General features: G+C 30.3%; 1 protein-coding gene across 1 annotated transcript in view; it reads right to left on the bottom strand.

Annotated features, from left to right (window-relative positions):
- The window catches only part of LOC145277868 (uncharacterized), a 198,825-nt gene that overhangs the window by 126,241 nt on the left and 44,610 nt on the right, over positions 1–27,974 (bottom strand). The window contains exon 2 of the mRNA XM_080129825.1: positions 1,724–1,776. The gene's annotated coding sequence lies outside the window, so the exon portion shown is untranslated. The remainder of the gene's footprint in view (positions 1–1,723; positions 1,777–27,974) is intronic.

The following is a 27,974-nucleotide window of genomic DNA, read 5'->3' as shown; positions in this document are numbered from 1 at the left end:
TTTAGTATAATTAAAAAACGTCTTCTAGGCAATGCCGGGGAGGTGTTATAGTTTTTAAATAAAGTTTTATTTTTTAACGAAAACTTATATATTTAAAAACAGGTATTGTTTTTGTGTTTTTTTGTGTTTTTTTTTTTGTTAAGAATAAAAAAATAAAATCTTCCTCATATTCGTTTTTTTATTCCTTCAATCATCAGTTGTAACATAAAGACAATTATTGCATGTGAATTTAGAGTAAGAAAAGGCGCATAAAGATTCATTTGGACAACATTACACGAACGAATAACACAAATGCAGGAGGATGAAGAGGACTACTACTACGTTGCAATATAAGGCGCACTCCAGAAATGCCTTCCACGCAATTGTGTGTGACCGTAAATGATGCACGCGTCAACTGTAAATACCACGTACGGGGGAGGGGCATTTTACAAATAAACAAGCATCTCCATTGTTTTATTTGTATTCCTCATCCTGTAACACGCGCGTACACACACAGATTATTTAATCAATATTTAGAATTTCATTTTCCGAACCTTATTGGAGAAGGAAATGAGTTCCTTTTACTTAAAAAAAGGTTTTAATATATATTTTATATATATATATATATATATATATATATATATATATATATATATATATATGTGTGTGTGTATGTATGTATATAGCAGTAAAAACAGTAAGTTATAGCAAGTTTCATCGTACACGTGAAACGTCGAAATGAAAGTCAACGGGGAAATATAGTCGCTATCTTTAGAAACAAGTTTTAAAAAGAGGCTAAAAAAGAACGCCAACTCACGTTCACAATTTTCTATTCTTTTTAAACAAGAACATTTTCTAGTTCTTAAACTAGTTTTAAGATGTACTTTTTGGAGAATGAAACACTTTTGTTATGTAGTAAAAAAGAAATAAAATAAAATAAAAAAATTCAATAATTCCAGACAATTGGACCAAATAATTTTAATGTGCATGTTCGGTGTTTACCGGAGCATCCATACATTACTTGACTGCACTATTAGTTTTCTTTCTAGTGCACTTACATGATTAACATTGGAAAGCGAAGACTGAAAGAAAAACGTTTCTCATCGTTTTTTCGCTTGAGGGTGGGAGTGCACCCATATTAGCTACCCCCACCCTCTTTCGGTTTTGTAGTAAAAGAGAGATTATTATTATTATTGGTAAAGGTGCAGTATCTTGCCACCCTCAAAAAATCCTTTAAAATGACCACTAATATGTTTTCGAGGGTGCTGAAAACGAAAATAACGTTTAAAATGTTAAGAAACGAGTAGTTTCCAAGATATGAAGAAATTAGTTTAAAAAAGTGGGGGATCACTTTTTCTAAATTAATTTAACTACCAGGTCACAAATTACCAAATAACACCCCCCAATAACAGACGCCCCCCTCCCCTTCAAGTGCTATAAAGTGGGTGTTCATTTTACGTTAAATTAATATAGAAAAGTGATCCCCCACTTTTTGAAACTATAATTTCTTTATATCTTAGAAACTTCTAGTTTCCCGGAATTTTAAACGTTATTTTGTGTTATCCGCACCTTCGAAAACCTATAATTAAAGGATTTTTTTGAGAGTGGAAAGATACTGCACACCTTAGTTGTAACAGCAACTTGCAACCGCTCTTTCAACCACTACTAGGCATTTATTCCTGTTCTTTTCTTTTTTTTTTAGTAAGAATAAGAAGAGAAGACCAAAAACAAACGAGAAACTTACTTAGACATCAGCTTCATCACTGGATTGTTGTGTGTCTCGGAATTTAAAAGTCACTAAAGTGTACAAAAGAAAAAAAATATAAATAAACATGAAAAAATATCTTGGCGTCATATAATAAATAGTTGCTTGGTACGAAAAAGTTGTCAAAAACAATATAACAAATAAATGTTATCAATGGCAAGATAAGTTACTGTTACCTATCTGGAAAAAAGTTTTTAGTGTTTTTACTCACTTTAAAACGTTTATTCGGTTCGAAAAGTATCTAGTGTTACGCGAGAAAAAGAAAAATGGCTGTGAGTTGACACCTAAATATTTGAAGTCTCGATAATGACTTAAAACAAAACCTAATACTGGTAGAAACCCATCCAATAAATGTTACCGTGCCATTTATTGAGTGGGGTTCTAACAGTATTTTGTATTATTTTTTCTACTTTAAGTCGTTAGGAATTGCCAAAAGTCACCACAGAATTACCCCATCCTATATGTAAAACGATGTAACTTTATTATAGATTAATATTATCAGTATAACTTTTGTACCATTTAAAAGAAGGGCAAAATAAACCAATAATAATTAAAAAAATTTTTTTCATAGAACGAAAATAATGAAATTGCGAGACGAAAATCGTGTTTACATAATTGGCGCTTTAAAATCAAGTTCCCATGTAGTAGACATTCCGAACGTGAAAACATACCCGTATTTAATAAATCTAGCAAAAATCAACTAATAGTCAGATCTTCGTGAAATTTTCGATGCTTATTCATTTTAGAATGAAATTACATATAAAATACAGTTTTCATAAACTATACGAGGGGAAATATTTTTTTTATTGCGTGCTCCCCCCCCCCCATATTCATTTTTTTCGAAATTCGAACAAAATATATTTAAATTTATCGAAATTTCTATTTTTTATGAAACATAAGAGTTCAAATAAGTAAAAAATATTTATTCGTTAAAAATTTAAATACAAATATTGAACAAAAATTTACCTTGAAGTTGCAATTAAAAAATTGATGTTTTCTTTTAAATAGTGTTTTTTCGAATTAATATATTATAATCAGTTGAATTGCCAAGAAAAAGAAACTTCGTAAACATTAATTAATTTTTAAAAGATTAAAACGATTAAAATTCCATTATTTCAAAATGTTCCGTTACAACATAAATTTTTAATTAATTGTGTTTAAATTTTTTTTAAATATTAAGTTTTAATATAAACATGACTCTTGTCAGCTATTTTATCGCCAGATTAAAACCAATTTGAAAATATTATTGCACAAATATTAAGCATTTTGTAGGCCTTCCCCCATATTTTGTTGGTCTCTTTTTATTGAACAAAATATGGAACCCCGTAGGTAACCAAATGAACATTCAGTAAAACCGTATTTCATATTTAATATTCAAATGTTTATAATATTATTAATCATTAAACTGTAAATCTTAAAACCTAACAAAATTATAACAAAGATTAATTATTAATTGCAGTTTGAAGAAGATAAACAAAGGTTTAAAAAAAAATCATTAAGTCGCTTCTGTTTTTCCATAGTTCGTATAGTTAACACAAATCTGACGCCACGGAAACATGCGGTCCAATCTTCACAATCGTTTGGCAGCCCCTATAAGTCATAATCAAAATTTCAAAGATTTGTGTCAAATCGCGATCATATTTCCTTGTTGTTAATGTTACCTAACACTCAACACTTTATTTTTTTCGGATCAAATAAGCGTTTTAATGTAAAGAAAACACTAAAAGCTTATTCAACAAAGTAGAAGAGTAACTTACTTTGCCGTTGATAACATTTATTTGTTATATTTTTTTTTTATCGCCTTTTCGTACCTATGTGTATTATAAAACAATGCCGCTATGATTAGGTCATTAATACTGTAAAGTCGTATTCAGACAAGAAATGAAATAAAAAGGTGAAAAATCTTTTATTTATTTATTTATTTTTTTTTTTTACAAATTACCCAAAACAAAACAGGTTGAAATTACCACGAACATAAAAAAATAGTTCACTTCCTAGATGCTACACTAAACCTAAACAAGGGAAATTATGAACTCTCTAAAATAAATAAATAAATAAACAGTAACCCTATATATGTCCAACCCTCTCTCAAACCATCCTAAAACTACCATTAAACATATCCCCAGATCCATTAGCAGAAGAATTCGTTTTAACTCCTCATCCAAGGAAATATTCCACAAACATAAAAATTTTTACAATAAGATCCTTGTAAACAATGGATATATATATATATAAAAAAAAAAACTAAATTAAAGTATATAGAGCCTGCAAAGAAAACGCCCACATCTATAAAAAAAGGAAAATCATTTGGTTTACCCCTTCCTTTAATCAAAGTGCTAAAAACCAACCTAAGAAAAAAATTCTTAAATCTTATTAAGCTACTCCCCCAAACAATATCTTCCACAAAATATTTAATAAAAATACTATTGAATTAAGCTACAGTAGCAGCAATAATTTGGAAAGAATAATAATAAAAAAAAAAACATAAAAGTTCATATGATAAAACAGAATGCAACCAGAGTATAAAAAAAAATGAAAACTTGCAGTTATACAGATAAATCTAATTATCCCCTCAAACAGAACTGTCTAGCAACATTAGAGCAAAAGAGGACACTGCCACTAACAGATTCTACCTAGGTCAAACTAGCAACACTTTCAAGCAAAGGTACACTGGTCATAAAAGTTCCTTCATGAATCCAAAGAATAGTAATAAAATATTATTGGCTGCATATCACAGTGAACTAACAAGAAAAAAAACTTAACACCAATTGTTAACTGGGAAATCCTGGGGGGAAAAACCCCAAAACACCTTGTCAATCATTTAACTCCCCTTGTTTCCATTGCTGAAATGAAAAACTCTTTATCACTAAATTTAAAGATAAGGATAAACTCCTAAATAATAAACATCAATAAATTTATGAGCATTACAAATCACACCTTAATCACTTACATACTCCTCCCCTTTAAGTCCCTATCAACCACGCCTCTAAAACTACATATACCAAGATCCCACAGAAATGCATCTTTTCACTTAAATCTCCACAAAATTTAATATTGGCTGATTTCATTACTACACCATCTTTGTTAGAACCGTTCCGGAAAATCATCCCATATGATTATACTCATTACTTTCAAGCAATTTCTCTACATACTCCAAATATTTATCTATTTCCCTCAATTCAACCACTGTAATTTTGGCACTTGGCATATACATCTATGTTATATCCCATATTAAGTCACCCTCAAACTTTTTTTAATGTTTACTCTTTATATTCAACAAAATTAAGATTATCTGTATGTGGTGTTGTTCATGCCTCAACTCTTATACTATAGAAATGCTGTCACTATTTTAATACAACTTAACCCAAACAAATAGAATGGAATTAATAATCAGCCTAAACTTAAACTTTTTGTTCTAATTGAAATCAATAGTTTTCTATACTATATTAAAGCACTTTTAACCATAACTTCTAAATCGCCAACTCTAAACTGACTAGTCTCAACCTCTCACAACCACATAAATTTAAAAAGTGAAGAATATGCACCAAACTTAAAGACTAACTCTGAAAGATTTTTTTATTTGAATCTACTTCAAATTAATAAAAAACATGTGCATGTAATATATATATATATATATATATATATATATATACGTGAATACCTTCAGATCAATTATCTTGACTTATTTTATATCTTTTTGACGTTCACATCTATTTTTTGAAAACCCATTATTCTTTGCATTTTAATTTTTACTTTTACTTTAAACACTTTCTTCCCGCTATTATTACCATTATTAATCAATATAATAATTATTAAAACTTATTATCAATTATCATCCATATAGCAGTCACTAACCTGTTTATCCCCATAACCTTCTATATTTATGATTATCACATTTATCATTAGAGTAGATAATTCAAGAGGGCAAGTAAGTTATACACTTTCTAACCAAGTATAAAAATTCTGGTCAAATTAAAACGATTTTTATAACTAAATAACTCTGGTTAAATCTGAGACCCCTTTTAGCATAGATATGTTAAAATTCACATTCCCCTGCTGATTGAACCTATACACACTAGTATGTTTAAGATTTAGGGTGGGCCACCACACACACTTCTAATTATCTATCTCAATCTTTAACCCTCCCATCCTTCCCCCTTCATTGTTATATCTCAACACAGATCCAAATCCACACCTCTATTGGGTATTATTTACATACAACCAAACCATATTTTTCACAACATTTGATGGAAGTTCCTGATATGACGAAGAAGACCTAATATTTTCATTGCAATCTTTGCTTTTGTATAAGCTCTATCTCTAGATAGTGGTAACTAGCTGACCAAAACATGCTCATGACTGTGTAGCAACATATTACTGCTTATGTAAAAATAGGGGTAGGCTATAGAAACAAAATTTTTCAAATAAATGCCAAAAGTGGCTTATTACCTTCATTTATATGTAAATAGATGGGAACAAGTGATTTTGTTCAAAACGGGTCAAAATTGGAGGGTCGCTGGCCCCAAACGTGATTTGACCGCGTCAACGCGTGAAAATTGCCCAAATTTCGCCCCGAACACACTTAATCACTTATTGAAAGCCACAGGGTGCATTTTTTTACTATAAATGCATTTGTATCATTAAATCTAACATTCCCATTGGCTATCCCACAAGTAGAGGGTTTTTTAGGGTATCTCAGAGTCCAAAATGGGTCAAAATTACCCCAAAATTAGCCAAAAATAGTCGGAAATCACGGATTTTCCAAAATTCACCTCCCATGGGCCCAAAGACACCTCTACATGGCAGAAACTGTTTGCTTGAAGCAGGCACTCTCCTAACTTTTGCACTGTTAATGAGGGGTATAAGGACCTTTAAAAGGGGCTAAATATGGCCGATTTAGCCAAAGAGTCAAAAAGTCCCTAAGAATCAACATAGGTTGTCAAAAAGGGGCTTAATTTTAGTTATAGATGGAAAATTACCAAATAAGGAAATGTTTTCTTTCTGTAACAATAGAATGGCATGTTTAAATAGACACGATAACATTGCATTGCATTAATTGTGAATTTGATTGAACTTTGCTTTCTTTTTCAGTTAGTAAAATGCAATGAACATGGCTGGTATAGCAGGGCAGATTGACGAAGATTATAATTACGACGATTGGACTTATCTTCTGCTTGATTCTCTTTCAACTGAGGCTGAATGTGTTCAAGCTGTGCAACATCATGCTGCCAAATATGGTACCACGACACAGAAAAATCATATTCACCAGTTCTCCTTGTGATTACTACAATTGTGGCAGAAAGCCTTTGGAAGTGATGTTCGTTATGTTACAATACCTGGGATAAAACATATACTTGATCGATCGCTAAAAATTTACGACAAAGATGTCTAAAAAGCAAAGGGTTCCAGACGTGTGAATATGATTAAATGGAAACGAGAGCACCATGTCCTTCTCAATATACTTTCAAAAGATGTGAATCCTGATGAATTTGATGTACATGAACGAAGATTCTTTGTCGATACAAAGTCTCTCTCTCGCAAATGGCTCATTGACACTTTCCACGTCGATATGGAGCATGAACGGTTTCTGGCAGAGCAAGAACTGCACAATCGTTTGGATTTGGACGATGATCAATTTGAAGTGGAGGATATAAGTGACCAATTGCCAGAGCATGATGCCTCAAACAATTTGAACTACTCATTAAACAGATCGGGTACAATCCGTAGCACTGTCCCATGTACCGAGATCGACACCCAAACACATGTCACTTACAATCTGCGAACTGGTGCACGGAATTTCCAGGAGTCAATCAAAATAGCTCTAGCAAATTCCTGTTCTGCAGCCAACATTTAATGCATTATATTGATATTTTACTGTTGAATGATTTTAAAGTAATGTGAAGTGAAGCTGTGTCTTGAAATAACAAAATAATTCCTTTGCTAATTACTCATACCTTTTATCAAGTTATTCAATATATTGGTTACAAATCGAGAAATAGCGAATCAGGGGCCATTTTCATCAATTTTGGGGTAACTATGAGAACAATATGAATTCAGACTCTTCTGGGACAGCATTTTATTGACATTCAATGTTCAATTTACAATTAATTACTTTCTGAGAAGTTGATGTAGTAAAGTTACAATGTTTCTAAAAAGTATCATTGATGAATGAACTAATGATTCATATGTTATGTACCGTAAAGCGTAATTTTGTCATTTTTGGATTGTTTTGACCCTTTTTACATCCCCCAAAGATCTCTAAATACCCTAAATACAAATGGATGAGATAACAGGGTGGTTATTTCAGTTTCCAACTGTAAAAAGCCATACAGGAGTGTTTATAGGAGCCCGATGAGATATAATACCTGCATTTTGGGGATTATCCGTGATTTTTGTTCATTTTTGGCTAATTTTTGGGTAAATTTGACCCATTTTGGACCCTTAAGATACCTTGAAAAGCCCTATATAGCTGGGATAGCCAGTGAGAATGTTAGATTTAATGATATAGAGCCATTTATGGTCAAAAATTGCACCCTGTGTGGCTTGGGAGGTGCATTTTGGAAAATCCGTGATTTCCGACCATTTTGGGCTAATTTTGGGGTAATTTTGACCCATTTTGGACTCTGAGATACCCTAAAAAGCCCTATACTTGTGAGATAGCCAATGGGAATGTTAGATTTAATGATACAAATGTATTTATAGTCAAAATATGCACCCTGTGGATTTCAATAAGTGATTAAGTGTGTTCGGGGCGAAATTTGGGCCATTTTCACGCGTTGACGTGGTCAAATCACGTTTGGGGCCAGCGACCCTCCAATTTTGACCCGTTTTGAACAAAATTACTTGTTCCCATCTATTTACATATAAATGAAGGTAATAAGCCACTTTTGGCATTTATTTAAAAAATTTTGTTTCTATAGCCTACCCCTAGTAAAAAAAAAATTAAAAAATTTAACCAAAATTTTAATATATTAAAATTCCAGCAACGTTCATATACCAATAAAATCAAAGTCTAAATTAATTGATTCTATTTAAGCTCCATGATTATGAGTTTTCATAATCAAGCATGCATATAATATTTTCGAAAAAAATCAAGATGATAAAATATAAAATAAGAACATATTGTGTATAAAAATATAAAATGAGAACATATTGTATATAATTATTCCTTCTATTCCGCTGAATGTGAATTTCTGGACTGCAAATTAAATATACTATGACATTTTCTTTGGAAAAACAAATATTAAATTCAATAAACCATTTAAATAATCGTTTTGACTAAATAGATTCGGGATTCATCTCCGATATTTTTGATAAATTTTGGTTAATATTTGGTTTTAAATTTTCAAATATAATCTACATTGAAATAATTACATTTTGTAATATTTTTTTTTTTTTTTTAACAATATTTGAGAGTTCCACATATTTAACCAAGGAGTTTCCAGTTATATATCATTTTTAAATTCTTGAAACTTTTCCAAGAAAAATTTAAATTGATAACAAATTCTCCACAACTGAAATGAACTCTGGTCAAGGAATTCACACTGAAGATCATTAAAAGATCAATATCTAGACCAGCCATTCTCAACCTTTCCTCCATCATTGACCCCTCAGTCTTATGTATTTCTCTATTTACCCCCTACTCCCATACAAAAAATTCACAGCTATCATAAAGTGACTGAAAAACAAGGCCAAAAAGAACCTTTCTCTTGTTTAAGACTTGTTTTTGTGTAAAAATAGTATTATACATTCATATCACAAAAATAAAGAAAATCAAACTTTTTCTAAATAGAAAATTTATGAAGTTAATTTGTATTAAATTTCTTAGGCATGACATAATCTGAAAACAAATGATTATTTTTAAATTATCAGCTACTTTATTTATTCCCAACTACATAATTTTATTCCCCATAAAGGTAAATTTACCCTTGGTTGATAACCTCTGATCTAGACTATTATACCATATTAAAAATTATTCTTGATTTCATGAGAAGGTTTACAAGGAATTAATTTTGACATCATAAGCAGTTCACAAGGAAAATATTAAATCAATTTAACGTAGATACAATTTTCTTAAATAGTATCCATGGAGACAAGAATTATGTGTTCACCATTACATATGAATTTTCTATCTGAAGAAAAATATTTTAGGTGTCGTCTGCCTAGAACTTTACATTCTTCCAATTGTAATGTGATTGAAAAAAAAAAAAAAAAAAGACATCTATTCAGATTACTTAAATGCGTTTCAATAATAATAATGAATGAATCAGTTAAAAACTGAATAGTACAAACTTATTTTCACTGAGCGTTTTGATGAAATATGAACATTTCAAAAAATAAATTTTAAAACTATCAAAAAATAAAAATGTAACCAGGCAGAAATACCCAAATTGCTTGTTATATTTTTTAATATAAAAAATATAAATTAGAAACCAGAAGGCATGTCTCTGGTTGAAAACTTCAACTGAAAAGTCTCCTTTTTTTTTTCTTTTTTACTTGGGAGTTACCACTTACCAAGACCCGAAGACCACTCGAGGATAAGTGTCAATGAATGTAGGTGGTAGTGTAGTAATCGTTAATGGTGTAAATTGGGTAGAATTTAATTATTTATGAGTATGGCTGAACATGAACTTGTTTACATTGGATTTGAAGGCTACCATGTTGTATTGAACTGGGAAGCAGGGAAGCAGAACAGTGTTTTACAGGCAGGTAGTTCTGAGAAAGAAGCTTTGTTCATGGAATCTGCATTTAGATTAAGACACAGTTATAGAGTGAAGGAAATCGTATATAGTGGTTTTTAGCTAATCGAGTGTTTTTTGTGAAAGTTTGGCAAGGGGAACCATAAACTGGAGTTCAGTTGAGCACTTGCCATGAAAATAACAGAGCAGAGACAGGATTGCAACATCTCTTCTGTGGGAAAGAGGTTGCAGGGAAGAGAAAAGAGCATCACCTACTAGGTTTCAAAGCCAGTTTTGAACACTATCAAGGCTGGATACGGAACACCGAGCAGCTCCTGCCCAGACATGGCAACAGTACTCCATTTTATGGCATACCTGGCTGTTATACAGATAGAGGATTGCATCAGCAGTGAGATACCTTCTGGAGCAGTCGAGTGATCCAACTATTTTTCCAGTAATAGTCAACAAATATTTTATTGCATATTTCTTGAGCATGTCTAGGCGAAAGTCCATCATACTCATTTACTTTACTCACTAATCTATCAAATACAGCTCTATCATTAACATAAACAAACGTTAACTTATCTTCATCCTAAGGAAGATTTATGCAATAACGAGCTGGCAGCCCGGCGTTGCCCGATCGGACAATACACTTAAACATGATATTTTAATTTATGCAGATTGCGTATGTATTATAGAATCAATCATTATCTATTACGAGGGATAATTTGCTCGGTGAACTAATTCGCAAAAAAATAAAAAAAAGAACGATAATGTCGTTCATCAAATTCCGTCTGTGTTTGTACACAATATCATGTTAGCTGATATTTGGGCTTGATGATGATGAATGCCCTGGAAAAATCACGTTTAGTTTTAAAATATGCAAACAAAAAATGATTTGTGGCGATTTAAATGCTACCTCTCTTTTATCGTAAATTGAACTCATTAATCAGAAAAAATTAAAATAAAATGGTGAGAACAGGGAATCATTCGATCTGTAATTGAATGCTCTACTACTAAGCTATATCTCCAGATGATAATATATCTGCTTTTTTAAGAAATGATTTGTTGAAATTTTATTATCTCCTTTGCCAGTGTAACGTAAAATATTCCCCTGTAAAAATTATTTTTTTTATAAGAAAGAAAAGCTATTTTTAAGATCAGATTTTTTGGATTTTCAATACTTATCGGATAAATTTATGTACAAAACATATCTAAGAACACTGCCAGACATAAATTAGCCTCATGTAAAATTTGCAAAAGACAGGTTCCGTGATTTTTGGAATATGACCTTTTCATGCAGTGACAAGTACGTATATTATAAAGATTTTTTTCAGATTTTTATAGTAAAAAAGATTACTTGTGGACCATTTACCGAATAGTTTTATTAATATAAGTATTTTGGTGGCAGCAAAAACAGTTTAGCATCATTCAACATTAATTATCATTGAAATAGTTTTTTTTAACTATTTCAATGAAAAGGTTGATACTTATTTTTCAGGAAGACTTGTCAAATTGTCAAATTTGATTATTTTTTAATTGTTGATAAAAAAGGTTTCATAATATTTTTTGCTTACTTATTAGTAATTTATAATAAATTTAAAAATAACAAAACATCATTCCCTACTTAGATTCTACTTCTAAGTTCCGTTTTTTTAAAAAAAAACTTAACTTTATAAAAAATTCGCTTTTCAAATTATCTAGTTTTTATTATCTTTTCTTGTCGCAAATCATGCTGTTTTACCAATGAGACAAATGAATCTTATTGAAAATTCATTCAAATTTTCAATAAAACATAAAAACTTGTAAGAAAAGTATACAAAATTTTAATTATCTGACAAGGAGTAGCAATAAACAAGAAAGACCTTATTCAGCAGAGTTTCGAAAAATGCAATTCTTTTCATCAAAGAAAAGAGGTTTGCAAAATATACTATAAATTTTGCAGGTTAATGCATTAAAAAGAAAGTCATTAAACAGTTAGTGAGAGTTTATAGGGATTCAAAGAGATTAAGAGAGCAGGAAACGGGAAAAGGAAGAAAAAGGATATGGTAAAAATCCAATGAAAAAGACGGTATATAAATAAAGTAGTTAACTATCCTAAAACACCAGAATCATCCGAAGATTAGGAATCTTTTTATGTTAAATATCTTATAGGAAACTGATCCCACCCCCAATCTAAATTCTTTTATTTTTCTTTCCACAAAGTTTTGCACGGTATTTACATACAAGCGCAAACATTTTTTTTAGAGGGGGTAGGTAGGGAGCAGAAAATACCCGAGGGTGTTAATACATTCTTTTGTGTTGTTTCAGGTTAATTTAAAAATTATCTTACATCTCCAATCACATTAAAAAAACAAAACAAAAAAAACCTGAATTTAAAAAAAACAAAAAAACCTGAATTTAAAAAAAATCTTTATTTTTTTTTTTACCATTAATATTGAAAATTATGTCATTCTCATGGAAATTAAATTGTATGGTATTACTGGACAGATACTTAATATAATCAAATCCTTATTAGGAAAAGGTACAAGTTGTCCTTCATGACCATGCATCCAAATAACATGACATTAATGCGAAGCTCTCGGTAGCCACGGTGTACCACAGGAGTCAACTGTTGGATCTTTATTGTTCCTGATATTCATAAACACTTTCCCTGATGAAATTATGTCTGGGATGAGCATATTTGCTGATGACAGCACACACTATACCAAACGTGGGAAAAACGAATGTGCACATATTCAAGACAATGTCTGAAGCCTTAGAAAATTACCTCCAGTCTATAGTGGAATAGGGATGTAAATAGTTGATAACAATGATACTAAGACAAAACTTATTTCCTTCAACAATTACAAAGAGACTTAACAGTCATCAATTGCCATAGAGAATAACATTCTGAGAGTTCAGAATTCAAACTTCTTCGTTTAACGTTCACAGGTAATATGAATTCGAACAAATAAATTGAAGACATTGCTAAGGCAAAGTAGGTGGATTCCCTCTACTGTACTAGAAAAATACTTACACCTGACAGTATCCTATATGTACAAAGCTACCATTTTAGTTGAGAGTTCATCATTCAAACTCTTCAGCCTAACATTCACATGTAACTTGAATTGGAACAAATATATAGAAGACATTGCCAAAGCTACTGTGAATAAGGTGCTCCGGTTACGGCACTAGTAAAATACTGACATCCGACAGTATTCTATACCTACAACGCCACTATTCACCTATGCGTGGTGTATTGTTGCTACATTTCGACTAAGTCATAAAATTTTTATGCGTTTTCAATTTTTTGGCACAAAAATCAAATTAATTTTCAAGTGAGGTGTTTTTCAGTCCTTCCTGATAAAAACTTTATTTTTTTGTTAGCAGTAAAAAAGAAATAAAAGTAAACTTTAATAATAGCGACGATAAAATTGAGATTAGTTAATTCTACAAACCAAGATCACAGGAAACATAAACGAACATTGAAATTAACTAAATCAAATTATGTTCGTACATTTTTAGACGGGTTTCTCATTCATTGAGTACAGAACAGATACTGCAAACATTATAATTTTTTTTTTTTTTATCCCAACCCGTAGGTCAAGAAAGGCATCTTAAATTAAAAAAAAAAAAAAAAAAAAAAAAAAAAAAAAGGCAGTAGAGTAATAATAAAGTTTTGAGGGACAAATCGTTTAATAGATTGGACAAATTCAAAAATGTAAAAAAACAAAGGGCGGGGTACAAGCTTCTTGGGGGGGGGGACGACTATCTGATGACGTATTTAAGAGAATCTGACCTGTATATTTATATTATATATTTCGTGAGATTAAAAAAGGTGAAATAAATTTGATTCAAATGTGATATGCCCAAAGAAACTGAATAATAATAATAATAATAATAATAATAATAATAATAATAATAATAATAATAATAATAATAATAATAAACTGAAAGAAAAGCACAAAAGCAGTTTACAAGATACAATTTTTTTTTTCATTTACAACCGGAAAAAAATAGTTCAAATATATTTTTGATAAAATTCAAATATTGCAAATAACACTCTAATCAGCTTAAAATAATCTGCAGAGAATTTTTTGCAAACATTAAAGTGTGTAAACAAGTGTGTTGTTGGAATGATTAGTCGCAGAAAAAGGACCGTGAAACAGCTAAGAGAAGCAGCAGGAGTAGTAGTAATCACGTTGACGACAAAGTAGGGAACAAATTGCAGGTGTAATAGCAGTTTAGGGAGATATGCGCAAACAAGAGAGAAGAGATATTGATTTCATGTTAATAAATCGATATGTACAACGAGAACAATTAAAGCATTATTATTTTTCTAGAATTATAATAATAAAGAAAAGAAAATTTAAGGAGATACAATCAGTAGAAATTGACTAACAGAAAAGACAAAAAAAAAATGGATTGTGGAAAGGGGACAGCAAAGAATTAAAAAATTGGTTCTTTGATACGACGGAGGCGTCTGCAAAGTTCATAAGACTCACAATGCCTGATCTTTTGCCTTTTAAATTCAATATATAATTAAATATCTATTTGTCAGTTTAAAGGCTGCAAAAGCATTTTGGAATTTCGAAAGTAAGTTAGATATTTTATTAATAATAGATTTCAAATGGTTGATGTCTGTTTCGTGTAACTAATCAACATTTTAAATTTTTAAGCTTTTTCTTGAAGTAACTGTCTTGAATTAAAGTTTTAAAAAAGCAACTTTAAAATAAATAAAATAAGTTAAGGTCTGTCGTTCATTTGTGTTCTCGACCAACCAAAAAGCATTCATTTTCTCATAAAAAAGCGAAACCAAAATCAAAAATGAAAATGACGATTTTACGCATGTAAGAGAATGTCAACCAAGCGGACTATCCCCCCCCCCCCACTTTCAAAATTTGAATGTTAAAAAAGTGTCTGATAATGCTATAGTCGTCATCAGCTGGCCTTCTTGTATGTGTCAGTCAATGAGAGAGAAAGAGAGGAGGCGGGTGAAAGACCCAGACGAGACGGGCTTTATCTATTATTTTATTATGCCTTTTAAACCCCCGTCTTCCAGACAGACACACTAAGTGCGTGAACACGAATGCGCGTGCGCACACACCAGAAAAAAAAAAGTCACTTGGAAGTGCTTAGGAACCCAACCCCATCATTGGCTTTTTCTTCGTCATCGTCGTCTGCCCAAGTAAAAAAAAACAAAAAAACTTGCTGCTGCTGCTGCTAATGAACGCTGGAAAACCCTTTAAAAGTCAAGTTGAATAAATGGGGGAAATACGAGTTATTTTATACAAGCGAGAAAATTAATATTTTCCTAATGAACGATTAAAAAGTAATTCTAACTTGAACTAAAGTTTTAAAAGGCAAGTTAAGTATTTCAGTTCATTTGTGTTATAAACAAAAGGAGAATACTAATTTTGCACGCGCCTCTGTCGTATCAAAGAACAGATTACGAATTGAGGTAGAATACTCTAAGTCACGCATAAGTAACTTTGAAGTGACATTACAGGATTTTATTTTTTTAAGAAAGAAAATGGGTCAACTAGAAGTACAACTAGGAAAATGGGTCGGTCAGAACTCAGAAGTACAACCTGCATCATACTTCTAATCGACCAGTTTTTCATTTTGGGGGCATTTTTAAAAAGCTTAACATACAAATAGCATTGCATTAAGATTTTTTTTTTTTTTTATATATAATTCAAATCAAAAGGGCAATAACGTGAAAATAGTGTGCCTATTTGCGGATCTTTCCCCACGAGGCCAAAATTATTAGACACAATATCAGTTTTTTTGTGGGGGATAAATATTCAGGTGAAGGAGACAAAAAATAAAAATAAAAAATAATAATAATAATAAAAAATAATTTTTAAAGACGACAGCGGTGGGTGCATGCAAAATTAATATTCTCCTTTGGTTTTACAGCACAAATGGACTAAAATACTTAACTTTTTTTGCCTTTTTAAACTTTAGTTCGAGTTAAAAATTCTTTTTTGGGACTTTGAATATACTGAAATGGCAGAAAATGACATTTTGCAAATGTCTCATATTTAAGTTTACTCCCTCCCGCTAAGTTGTAATTAATGGTTGGTTATTCACCCCCTCCTCCTGCTTATTTGAAAAATTGTGATTTAATTTGTTCATAAATTTGCAATCCACAGTGGTTTATCCAAGAAAATTGTTTTTCTTTTTTTTTTAATCCGGTTTCACATACTTTCTTAACAAAAAGATTTTTAAAGAAAGTCAGGGTTGTGTTTTCCGTGATAGAGATACCATTTCAATATATACAGAGCCAAAAACGGACTTAAGAGACAGCTGGACTTTTCAAATCTTTGCTTTGGAGTGAGAATCTGTAGTAGTAAATGTGAAAATGAAATCGATTCAGAACAATTTACATCCAATTCATAGTATCATAGAAGTAATAGTTGATGATACAGATAATGTTATCAATTTGGACCAGACATCATTTCTTTTTTTTTAGAGACAACTGGATCGCTATTTGGTATTAATCACCAATGGCAGTGGTGTAGGTGAATGAAAGTGTCCAGAGTCTGCCGTCTTTTCAATCTGCATGTCAGAATTATCAGTTATTTGTCTTTGCATCCGAGTTTTAACATTCACCAATAATATCACTGCTCTTGTGTCATGTTTTAGATATAGAGGCAGTGACTGAAATACTTGCACCTTTTAATACAATTACAGAGGACTAAAAATAAACTGCAGCAAGTTGATCAAATTGTGGCCGGGTCTCTACAGCAGATGCTTTGTTTTGGGGTTCTTTCTGCTGGATGGATGGTGTAGTTTGAATCTTAGGTATGTGGTTTGAATCAGATCTCCAAATTGAGAGAAATTGGTCAAAGGCGCAGTCAAAGTTTGAAACATCAATCCAGACTTTGCTTTGAAAAAATCTTTCTTTAAAAGGTAGAATGGAGGTATGCACCATATGCCTTTCCTCTCATCTTTAATAGACTGGCTGTACTTCCTCTGCCTGCAAACCACGTAGCGATCTTTCAGCCACTTCTGTTTGCACTTTGAATTATAGAAAGACTATTTGTAAACCAGTCTGTATTCAACGACCATGGGAGAAGAGGCTTGTAGATGCTTGACTTGGCAAATGATTGACATGCTGAGAGACTGCCCCCTCTAACTCCCCAGAGTCAAGCCTTAATAGACTGCTTTGCATTGGGCCTTGCAGATGGAAGTGCCTTTTCCAAGCTCATCCTCAGTTCGTATAGACTAAAGGGTGAGCCGCAGTTCTTTGCCGAGTGTTGAACCCTGCTCAAAAATCTTCAATCCATTGACCTTGCATGATCTAAAAATGTACAATACATAGATTAAGTGGAGGATTCCTCTTGAGGAACAACTACTCTTAATGGAGTTGATTGCCAGGTTCAGAATATCTCAACAATTTTGAGTTTTCTCTGACTTTGCGATATATCTAGAATATGTTAACTTGCAATGGTATACTTTTAGCTAAAGTTCAGTGAACATATCCGATTATCAGTGCTATGACAGCACTGAAAATAGAAATGGCCGAGTACATCCTTTTCTACTATAGCAAACTTTGGCTGTTCTGAAAGTATGTCAATAAGGTGATGGCTCACATCAATCCTGGGCAGTTGGTATTGCTTGAAGTTGTGAGTGACAATGTTGACCTATCATGGGCTAGGAAAAAACAAATGGTGTTTCTTGCGATCCTGGGCATAACTGAAATGGTGATGTAGACAATTTGTCTGAAAAGATGGGGTTGAATTTTTTTTCTCATCAAGATCTGAGTTTATTGTTCAAGCATCAGCTTAGAGTTAAAATTAGATGATAGAAAAAACAAGATTACATTCCATAAACTTAGATCTCAATTCTCTAACTTAGATCTCAATTCCACTTAAAGATTAACCTACTTCTTTTCAGTGTTAAATAAATCAGCAAAGAGTGGGCAATCCACTCTTAGAAAGGGGTGTAAGAGTCTTACTAACTTGAACCCTGATTTCATTTGTTTTTTTTTTTTGTTTTTGTTTTTCTTTCTCTTGAGGTGTTTTTGTTGTCTCACTCCATATCATTTTTCATGAAATTGCAAATTAAGATTAATTTTAAATCATTAAGAATGTCTTAAGCAGGGTAGTCCATGCAATATTTGTGATGACTGTTGAGGTGAAAGTGGACAAATGGTGAAAGAAAAGGAACACTGTTTGGATAAATGGGTCACAATATGTTTTTAAAGTAAAATAAAGTCAGAGGATGATCAACAACTCACTCTACAAAATTTTATACCTTGTGTTTAATATGTAAAATTTTATCTTTTTATAAATAGATTTTTTCAAGGTAAAGTATTTGTCCTGAACTTGATGAGGAAAATACTTCTTGATTGGAGCAAATATTATTTTTGTTATTCACTTTGCTCTAAATTTGTAATCCTCAATAACCGAATTGTACATAAAATCTGGAAGTTAATGTCTATTTCTAAACTTTGAGCTTAGATTTAATAAAAAGGCCAATAGTATAAAGCTACTAGTCAGAATCCAACTCACTAAAACGATTGATAATCGTAATTAGAAGCCACAAGGAAAGGAGATCTCTAAAATGTGTAAGTTTTTAAATTTGGTACAGGAAGAACCATGCATCCAATGAAAATAATAATGGTCTGTGAAATTATTAACTGGATTCACTACCTAGTCTTTAGAGCTAGGATCAAATGAATTATGTTATTTGTGAATAAATAATTTAAAGTCTAATATCTGTCCTGTCTTTGACTAGAGGAGAATCCTTTTTGACTGAGGCAATTTTCATTTTCCTCCACTTTAGAGTTCTCCTTTTTAGAGGAGTTGGATTACTTGCAAATTAAAAAAATGGCTTTGTATTTTATGAGGAGATAGAGACTACTAAAAAAGCCTAGTCTCGTAAGGTCATTATAATAGGGTGTGTGTGGAAGAAGTTTGACTAATAATTGTGTTGTACGTGTTTTTACAAACAAAATATTAGATTTGATCATGATTACTACCATTACTAAATCGTTTTGCTAAAAATTACAGAGAAATGTTATATCTTTCAAACAAATAATTAAATAAGCACTAAACCATTTACACCTCAGTCAGAAATCTCCATGCTAGTGCATTTTAACTAACCTGATGTATTTTTTGTTAGCATTTTTGGAAGGATTCTAGAAGAGAAAAGAGAAGACAATCCAAATTTTAATGATTTAAAGTTCATTAAAGCAATGAAAGTAACACAACAAAAAAACATTACTTAACGAAACATTTATTTTACATTTAATTTACATTTTAAAAAATTTATTATATGGGCAACAATATTACAAATATTTTTTCATTTACCAAGTGTAAAATTCTATATATAAACTAATTTTTTTTTATATAACTTTAAGGAAAAAATTATTTAGATGTAAAATAAAACACTCAAATTAGACTATTTTGAAACGTTTGCACTTTTTCAATAATCAATTTACAAAAATTAATTTGATTTTAATTTTGGAAAAGGAATTTCTTTAATAAAATAAGAATTGGAACAGTAATTTTGGAATATTTGGATATACATGAGCTTTTTTAATTGAATCATTACTTGAAATATGAGGGTTTCCTTTTAATTTGGAAATAATTCTTTGCTTTGAAAAATAAAATGGAGTACATTTATATCCATTTTTGGCGAAATTAAATAAAAAAAAAAAAATCATTAAAATTTGGATTGTCTCCTCGTTTTCAAACTAGAATTCTTCCAAAAATGAAAACAAAAAAGACTTTCGGTTAGTTAAAGTGCAGTGCTGGAATCCATGCAATAGTTAAAAAAAAAAAAAAAAAAAAAAAAAAGCAACATTTTTATATTAATACAATTAGTGTAACCACAATGGTTGTTTGTTACTAAAAATTTAACTTTTTTATCATTATTAAATATTTAATGAATGTTATTCATATCGCGGTACGAAGGAGATCATACACTCATCCAACTATTATTAATGTAGGTACATGCAAAATGAATAACCGATGCACAAAATGTATAAACATTTTCATCCCTTCCTTTACTTAAAAATTCACCAAAAATCAGGAAATTAACTAATTTTAATAATTTTTTTAAATTTTTTATCAAATAATGATAAATGAATATAATGAACCCATTATTTTTATTTGAATCTTAGTGAAAATGTATTATTTTGTTTAAGCAAAAAAATACCTTTACTAAAGTTACAATTTTCAGTAGTAAAAAAAAAAATAAATAAAAAATAAATTCATTTTTGTTTTTGTTTTTTTGAATGAAAATAAAGTATCGTAAATTATAATAAAAAACAAACAAACAAAGCATGCATGGTCCGCTATAAGTGCACAGTGAACGAGAAATAAAAATAATGACTAAGTTAAGCATTTGCCCGCACCCCCCATTTAGCCCTGTCTCCAGGGGATGTCAAATTGTGGTGAAAATGAACAAACAGTGCAGTTTTAGGCCTTAACATATGTAAATTAGAGTTCTGCACCATGAAAAAAAAGAAATGACTAAATCCCCCCTCCCTCCCCATTTAGTTCCAAAAGTCCCCAAGGCCTTAACATATTTGAGTTCAGCACCATGCAAAATTGCTAAATAGAAAAATTTTGGACAAATATGGTAAAATAGTCCCTAAAAAAGGAGTGTTTTATTAGCCCTAAAAGAGCCCCTGCGGCACATCAAAGAATTATCGCAAAGTATAGACAAACAAAATTATATAGAAATCAATTAGTGACAACTTTTCAGAAAGTTTTATAAAAACCCAAGGCATCAATTTTTTTTTAATAAGCACAAAAGTGTAAATTTTAGCCATTTTAACCCGAAAGCACTCCTAGGGGAGCAACCGGAGTTTTCCCGGAAAATCCGTTCCATTACTTTTTTTACTCATATCAGGATGTTTGTGCCAAATTTAAAAAAATTCCAAAACGTAGTTATTGAGAAAAGTGTAAACAGACGATCGGACAAGGGTGAACCAAAAATTAATTTTTTCAGGAACATTAAAGAAAAAAGTTCCTAAAGTCTGTATTAATGAATTTGATATAACTTGAAGAAAAATTAATTTCTTGAACTACCGATATCATCATTAAATTAAGCATTGTGTTTTTAATATTTTCACACACAAAAAAAATTATAATTGCAAAAAGTATTTCTACTTTTTTTTTTTTTTTTTAGGTTACATATTTCGCATAATTTTTATATCTAAGATTCTAATATTTTCCTTGCTTGAATGAACGTGAAACTTTCAGCATAACATAATTGTTATCTTGGAAAAATAAAAAATAAAAATTTTTAATATAAAAGCAGGAACACAGAAAAATTAAATTAAGAAAAAAAATGGTAAAAATTATACAAACGTTCACAATAGGAATACACTGATGCACCGCAGGAAAAAACAAAAAACAAAACAAAACAAAAAAAGAAAAAAGCACCCACTACCTCGCTTCAACTACCTGACGTTATTTCCGACAGCCTTTTGACTGACATTTTAGAATACACACTTATGCGATTTTTTACTTGTAATTCTGCAAAGCCAGAATATCTTGCTTTTGGGGCCCAAATAAGCTATTTTTTGTGCAAAGAACATGTTTTTATTTTTTTAAAATTTAATTAAATATTTTAGGACTTTACTAATTATCTTTGAAATAGACTCGGAAAACTAATATTTATTTTTCAAAAGATTTTTACAATGAATTTATTTAACTTTTCAAAATTTAACTGAATTTGTCAGCTTCTGAATGGTCGCCATGAAAACATTTTTCATTATAACTTGGTTTTTTTTTTTCCACGTATACAAATATATTTTTCCTTTTGGAAATTAACTTTAGGCTTTAATCTTTCAAATACAATCAAAATGTAGTCGGAAACTTACAAAAAAAAAAATTATGACAAACTGGCTTTCAAAACTATGTCACCTATTTTTTCCACCATTTTTACCCATACCTAATTGATGCCTTAATAAAATAGGTTCAGTTAAAAATTAAAACAACTTAAAAAAGATGACAGCTTTCCCTTGTGACATGTGAAACGTCCTAATAGTATGTGACTGTTACCAGAAATGATAAAACTCTATAAATATGTACACAGGTTTTAACGTAATTATTCGTGTTAGATTAAAATAAAACTACTTCTACTGAATTATCAACATTTACATAGTCAAACAGAAAGCTCTGATACGATTGGCGTTTTCAAAATTTTTTTTTCTTTCTTTTAGCTCCAAGAGCGAATTAGCCACGGTTTTAGTCTGTCAGTTATTTTTTATGTGCCTCGTATTTGTGTTTACTATGAGAGTTGCCTGGAAACTGATGAACAAAATATATGTATGGTCTAAATTAAAAAATCATGTATTACAATTTATTTTTGCTCCTTTAATCTTTAGTCGAATCAAAGAGACTGTCACATTTCATACACTATGAATAATTAATAGGTTCGCGCATATGACTAACTTCACTCCCGTTAATTGAAGTTTTCCTTTTTTTTTTTTTTTCAATTTTTGTTTTCATAAAAAATAATTAAGAAATTAATAATAGAAAAAAGAAAAGAAAAAAGAAATCTAAGGCAGTTCCAAATGAAGAGAAAAGGATGTTATTGCTGAGGGAATAAATAGAAAGATTAAAATGGAGGTAGGTAGTAGTGTCTTCTCTACCAGACTTTTTTTTTTTTTTTCTAAGTAGAGGTTTCTTCTGAGCGTGTGTGCGAACCTGCAACAGCAAGAAATTTATCACCACCACCACTACTACTACTACTACTACTACAGACTAGTTGCAACACTACAACAACAATTATTTGTCGTCAACTGCAGATTGAAGTGAAACTACCTCAAACAACTTGTTGATTGGATACCATTAATTTAAAAGACTATGACAGTGATGACGTCGATGTACAATTACTCGAACTTGACTAATGGCTTCTAGCAAGATGTAACTCCATTTACTAAATCATATCTCCTGTATCTCTTTATTTCTGTATTAACAAAATGTGCGACCATTTCATATTTCGTCTTTAATCGATTACTTATTAAAAACTGCATGAATGATAAAAAAAAAATCCTGGTGCTTCTACATTATAATAACGAAAAAAATATTGAATTTCAAGTAAAACAAAGGATACCTACGTAATTGTCATACCGCAAGCGGTAACATATCCAAAAATTACAGAAAACGATAAGGTAGAAAAACAATTATTAATGAAAGTTTTGATAAGGTTTAGATTATAGATTTATCTGACATGGAGTTACAGTTACATTCATCATTTGACATAAACAAAACTTAATTATCTCCCCCTGTTAACTTATCCTTTTTTTAGTAAGCGTAATATTGTGATTTCACTTCCTTCCAAAAATTTCTTTTTTTATAAATAATTATTTTTCTACCTTATTTTTCGTAATTTTTGGAAATGTTACTATTTGAGACCTGATGATCACGTAGGCACCGTTGGTGTCATTTGAAATTCAATATTGTTTCCGTTATAATATAGAAGTGCCAAGATCCTAAGTCGTCTAATTTTAATTGAAAAGAATGCATTTTAGGTGCATGAAAGACTTGAATTAAACCAGAAAAAAGTTTTTATTTTGTAGTTCATATCATTAAACCCAATGTATAACAATAACACAAGGTTAGATGTGATAATAGTCAGCTTTTATCCTTAGCATAACAATAAAAAAAAAAAAAGAAAAAGAAAAAGTCCTCTTTACGAAACTTATCGTGAAAAATAAATAAAAATTAAATGGAAACAGGATGGGAAAACATCTCTGGATGTGCCAAACTATCTGCGCAATTTTCGTTTGACATGTTCGGTGTGAATGTGAACCCGGATGATACAAAGTGTTACTGATGAACAAGTGAGTGAAGGTAAATTCCACCTCCAATCTGGTCAATGTTTGCATACGTTGGCCAACTATCGCATATAGGAATCAGACAAGATATGATGAGTAATTCCAGTGTAGCAACTATTAATCAAAATGGGAAAATGTCCACATCAATAACATTTCAGGAATATAACAACAATTATTAAATAATAGTTAACTAAAACAATAAATAAAATGGGGGGGGGGAGGGTCTATATAAATAAAACAATAGATGTATGTGTGTGTCTGTGTGAAAATATTTAACCGATAAACTCTTAAACTACTGGTTACACAACACTGAAATTAACAGAAAATAGTAACCATACACCAAGGATGATTTATAATGAGTAAAATCTTTGTTTAATGAATAATGAATGAATAATGCGTACAGAAATATGTCAGCAAGCTGAAATGCAAAAATGTTGATTTCAATAATTATTTTTCTACCTTATCAAAGACCTTTTCGGCAATTTTATAAGTTCCAAATCTTAGCGACTATTGATCAGAATTTAGCAAATGAAGGCTTGTTGAAAAGGTAATGATCTGGATTGTGCAGTGGACTATGTGACATTTGCCCTTAAGGTCACACATTAAGGGGATCATCCATCATCCAGAGTCTATTTTTGCCACTTTTTTACAGCCATAAAATGTTTCAATCATAGTCATTTATTTTCCTAGTTTTGCATATGAATTACAAAATATCTGATATTTCCTCAAAACCTCTGGCCTTAATGGAGGGGAGACTAAAACTTGCTTCTATGGTTTCAAATGATCTGAAATAACAAAAAGGAGAGACTTGATTCCAAATATTTCTCATGTTATATCTCTCCTCTTTGGTTTTCATACATAAAGTAAATTTCTTTGTATTAGGAAAAATGAGGAGATAGGAAATTAATTATTAATGAAAATAGTTTTCAGAATAAATTTCATGCTTATACATAAATAAACAGCATAAAGTCAGGGAAAGTAACCGCAATCACTATTACAATTAATGGCGGATGTCACTGATTCATGAAGCGTCAAAGTACATGTTTTACGTAATAATGCAGTAATATTTAACTAATTGTTCCATGACAATTAAGAAATTGGAAATTGGCATAAAAAGTAAGTAGATACCATTGGTTTTTACTGAAAATTCATTTTTTCGACTGTCGAATTTTGCTATTATAACAAAGCATCATTTAAAAAAAGAAAGAAAAAAAAAAGACTCCTAAATTCCATGTTAATAAAATCAATATAACTTGCCAGTAACTTTTTAGGAGTATAATTATGCTATTTATAGTAAAAATTGTGTACATTTAAACAAGTTTTCAAAACATTCTAAAAATCAAATTTTATGTTGTGATAACATTTTTCAGTCCATTTTTTTTCACATGTAAATATGAATTTAAGAAAAACTCGTCCATTTTTGCTAGATAGGAAAACTGGGCCATTATTGAATAAATGTTGAAAACACATTTTATGGCCGTTTTTAATGAAGTATTGTTTTTAGAAGAGACTACACTCCTCCCATAATATTTTTTATACAAAGATAAAATCGATTTTTCTAAGTGTTCTTTATCTACCTAACTGGATATGTTTAACTTATTTTAAAGTGTTTATTCAGTTAAAAGAGACTACCCCCCCCCATATTTTTGTTCTCCTGTAGGAGATGTATCCCTGATTTCTACTTTTGCTTTTCTAGCTCACATGCCCCTTTTCCAAATTTGTAACAGAGGGCTGACATTAATGGACTTTTTTTCTACCAAAGCATTCATTAACAAATTTTTTTTTTTTTTTTTTTTTAAATGTTTAACATTTTTCAAACTAATATAAATTATTGCACAATAAAAAACTATTTTATTAAAAACAATTTTTTCTTCTTTTCCTATTTCGAATTATTCAATCAAGTAAAATTGTAATTTTTTTTTTTTTACTTTATTACTAAATTAAAAAAGCTATTTTTTTTAAATAGTATTTTCAAGTCAAATTTAGTTTTAACGATTTTTTTTTTATTAAATTGTTAGTTAATTTGCTAGAATAGGAAGTAAATAATGATCAAATAATTTGAAATAAGAAAAATGATTTTGTTATAATTTAATTGTTTTTATTGTGCAATAATTTATATCAGTTTGAAATATGTCAAACATAAAAAAAATATTGTTATTGACGGTTTTAGTAGAAAAAGTCCACTGATGTCAGCCCGCTGCTACAAATTTGAAATAGAGGCATGTGAGTGAGAAAAAGCTAAAGTAGAAATCAGGGAGATATCCCCTACAAGAGAACCATATTTTTTAAAAATATTTATACTTACTGCTATTTTACAAAGAATAAAATCGATTTTTCTAACAGTATTTTGTGTTATTTTATGTTTAAGGCATTATCAGAACTGCAAATATTTAGGGCGTCAGTTTTTGCCGCCATTTTCTTGTACATACCGATCAATCAACTATGTTTTTCGAACCGATTAAAAGTTTTAAAATGAGCAAAAACACAAACTTTTTCAAATAATTTTCAGAATAACTTATTTTGCCTTTGCTAACATCTAGTTATTATATATTTAAATTTTTGACCACTTTTTCATACTTCTGTGGATTGTAAAACAAACCAGAAATTTATCAATTTTATTGAAAACTCCACTCACGTTATTCAAGAATCTTTTTAATTTCATTTTTTGTTATTTGTGTTTTATTTTGAAGGAGATTTTTCAAAAGTGAGTTATGATATGATGAACCAGTTGTCTTTGAATAACATAGATCTAAAAAAAAAACAACAAAAAAAAGTAAGTTTATTGATTTTTCTGACAAACCAATTTTTTACCATGTTTTTAAATATATATTATGATAGAATTCCTTTCAAAACATAATCTGGTTCGAAATATTGTTAAAGCATTTTTCAATAATCATGTAAACAGCAAAAAAAGCTTACAACATCAATAAAAAAAGTGTAATTTGTTCAGTACTGTTTAGTATTGTGGATACATGTTACACAGAGAGTAATGATATGATAATGATACAATGAATGTATAATGTAAGTGTTAAAGAAAGGCTTAGATCATTGAAAGAAAGAGTGATAAGGATGGACTTGAGAAAAAGAAGGATAAATAAAGATCTGGCTAAGGTTAGCTTAGAAGTCAATTTCTACAAACCGTTCAACACATTTTACATACCCACTCTTTTTATTTTTAAATTATTACTTATATTCACTCCAAACAAGGCACATTTCCATATAAGGGGCTACTATGAATTTAGAGACTGATTTTTAGGACATCGAAAGTGAGAAATTGTACAAGATGTTTATTTACATTAAACTTACATATATACTATTTTATTTGTTATGTTAAATAGATAATTCGACACGACTATAGATTTGAAGTGAGGTCTCATTGCCTATCCTATTCTTAAACTAGTCACATTTATTAACCCATACATTCTAACAATGCTCTTGCATCAGAACAATTTCATCCATCATTATCAATTAAATGTAATTTCAGTCACTTTATGAGCTGAACCCAAAGATGACAAAAATTTTATTTGCATCATTGATGATGGGGAGTGAAGTTTTATAGTATACACCCTTTGTCAAAAATGATGAGCAGAAACTATGTTTCGCTAACGTTTGCATCAATATATAAAATAACATCTCATTTAGTGAAGTTAACAAAAAAGAAATAAGAAAGAAAATGTCTTAAATTAGAAAGAATGTATAGAAAAGAATAAGAAATGGAGGGTGGTTCATTATAGAAAGAGCACAGGCAGAGGATTGTCTG

Source organism: Euprymna scolopes, chromosome 6, assembly GCF_053919585.1.
Source record: "Euprymna scolopes isolate OS-2025 chromosome 6, ASM5391958v1, whole genome shotgun sequence".
Classification (NCBI taxonomy): domain Eukaryota; kingdom Metazoa; phylum Mollusca; class Cephalopoda; order Sepiida; family Sepiolidae; genus Euprymna; species Euprymna scolopes.
This window is presented reverse-complemented; position numbering and strand designations above follow the sequence as displayed.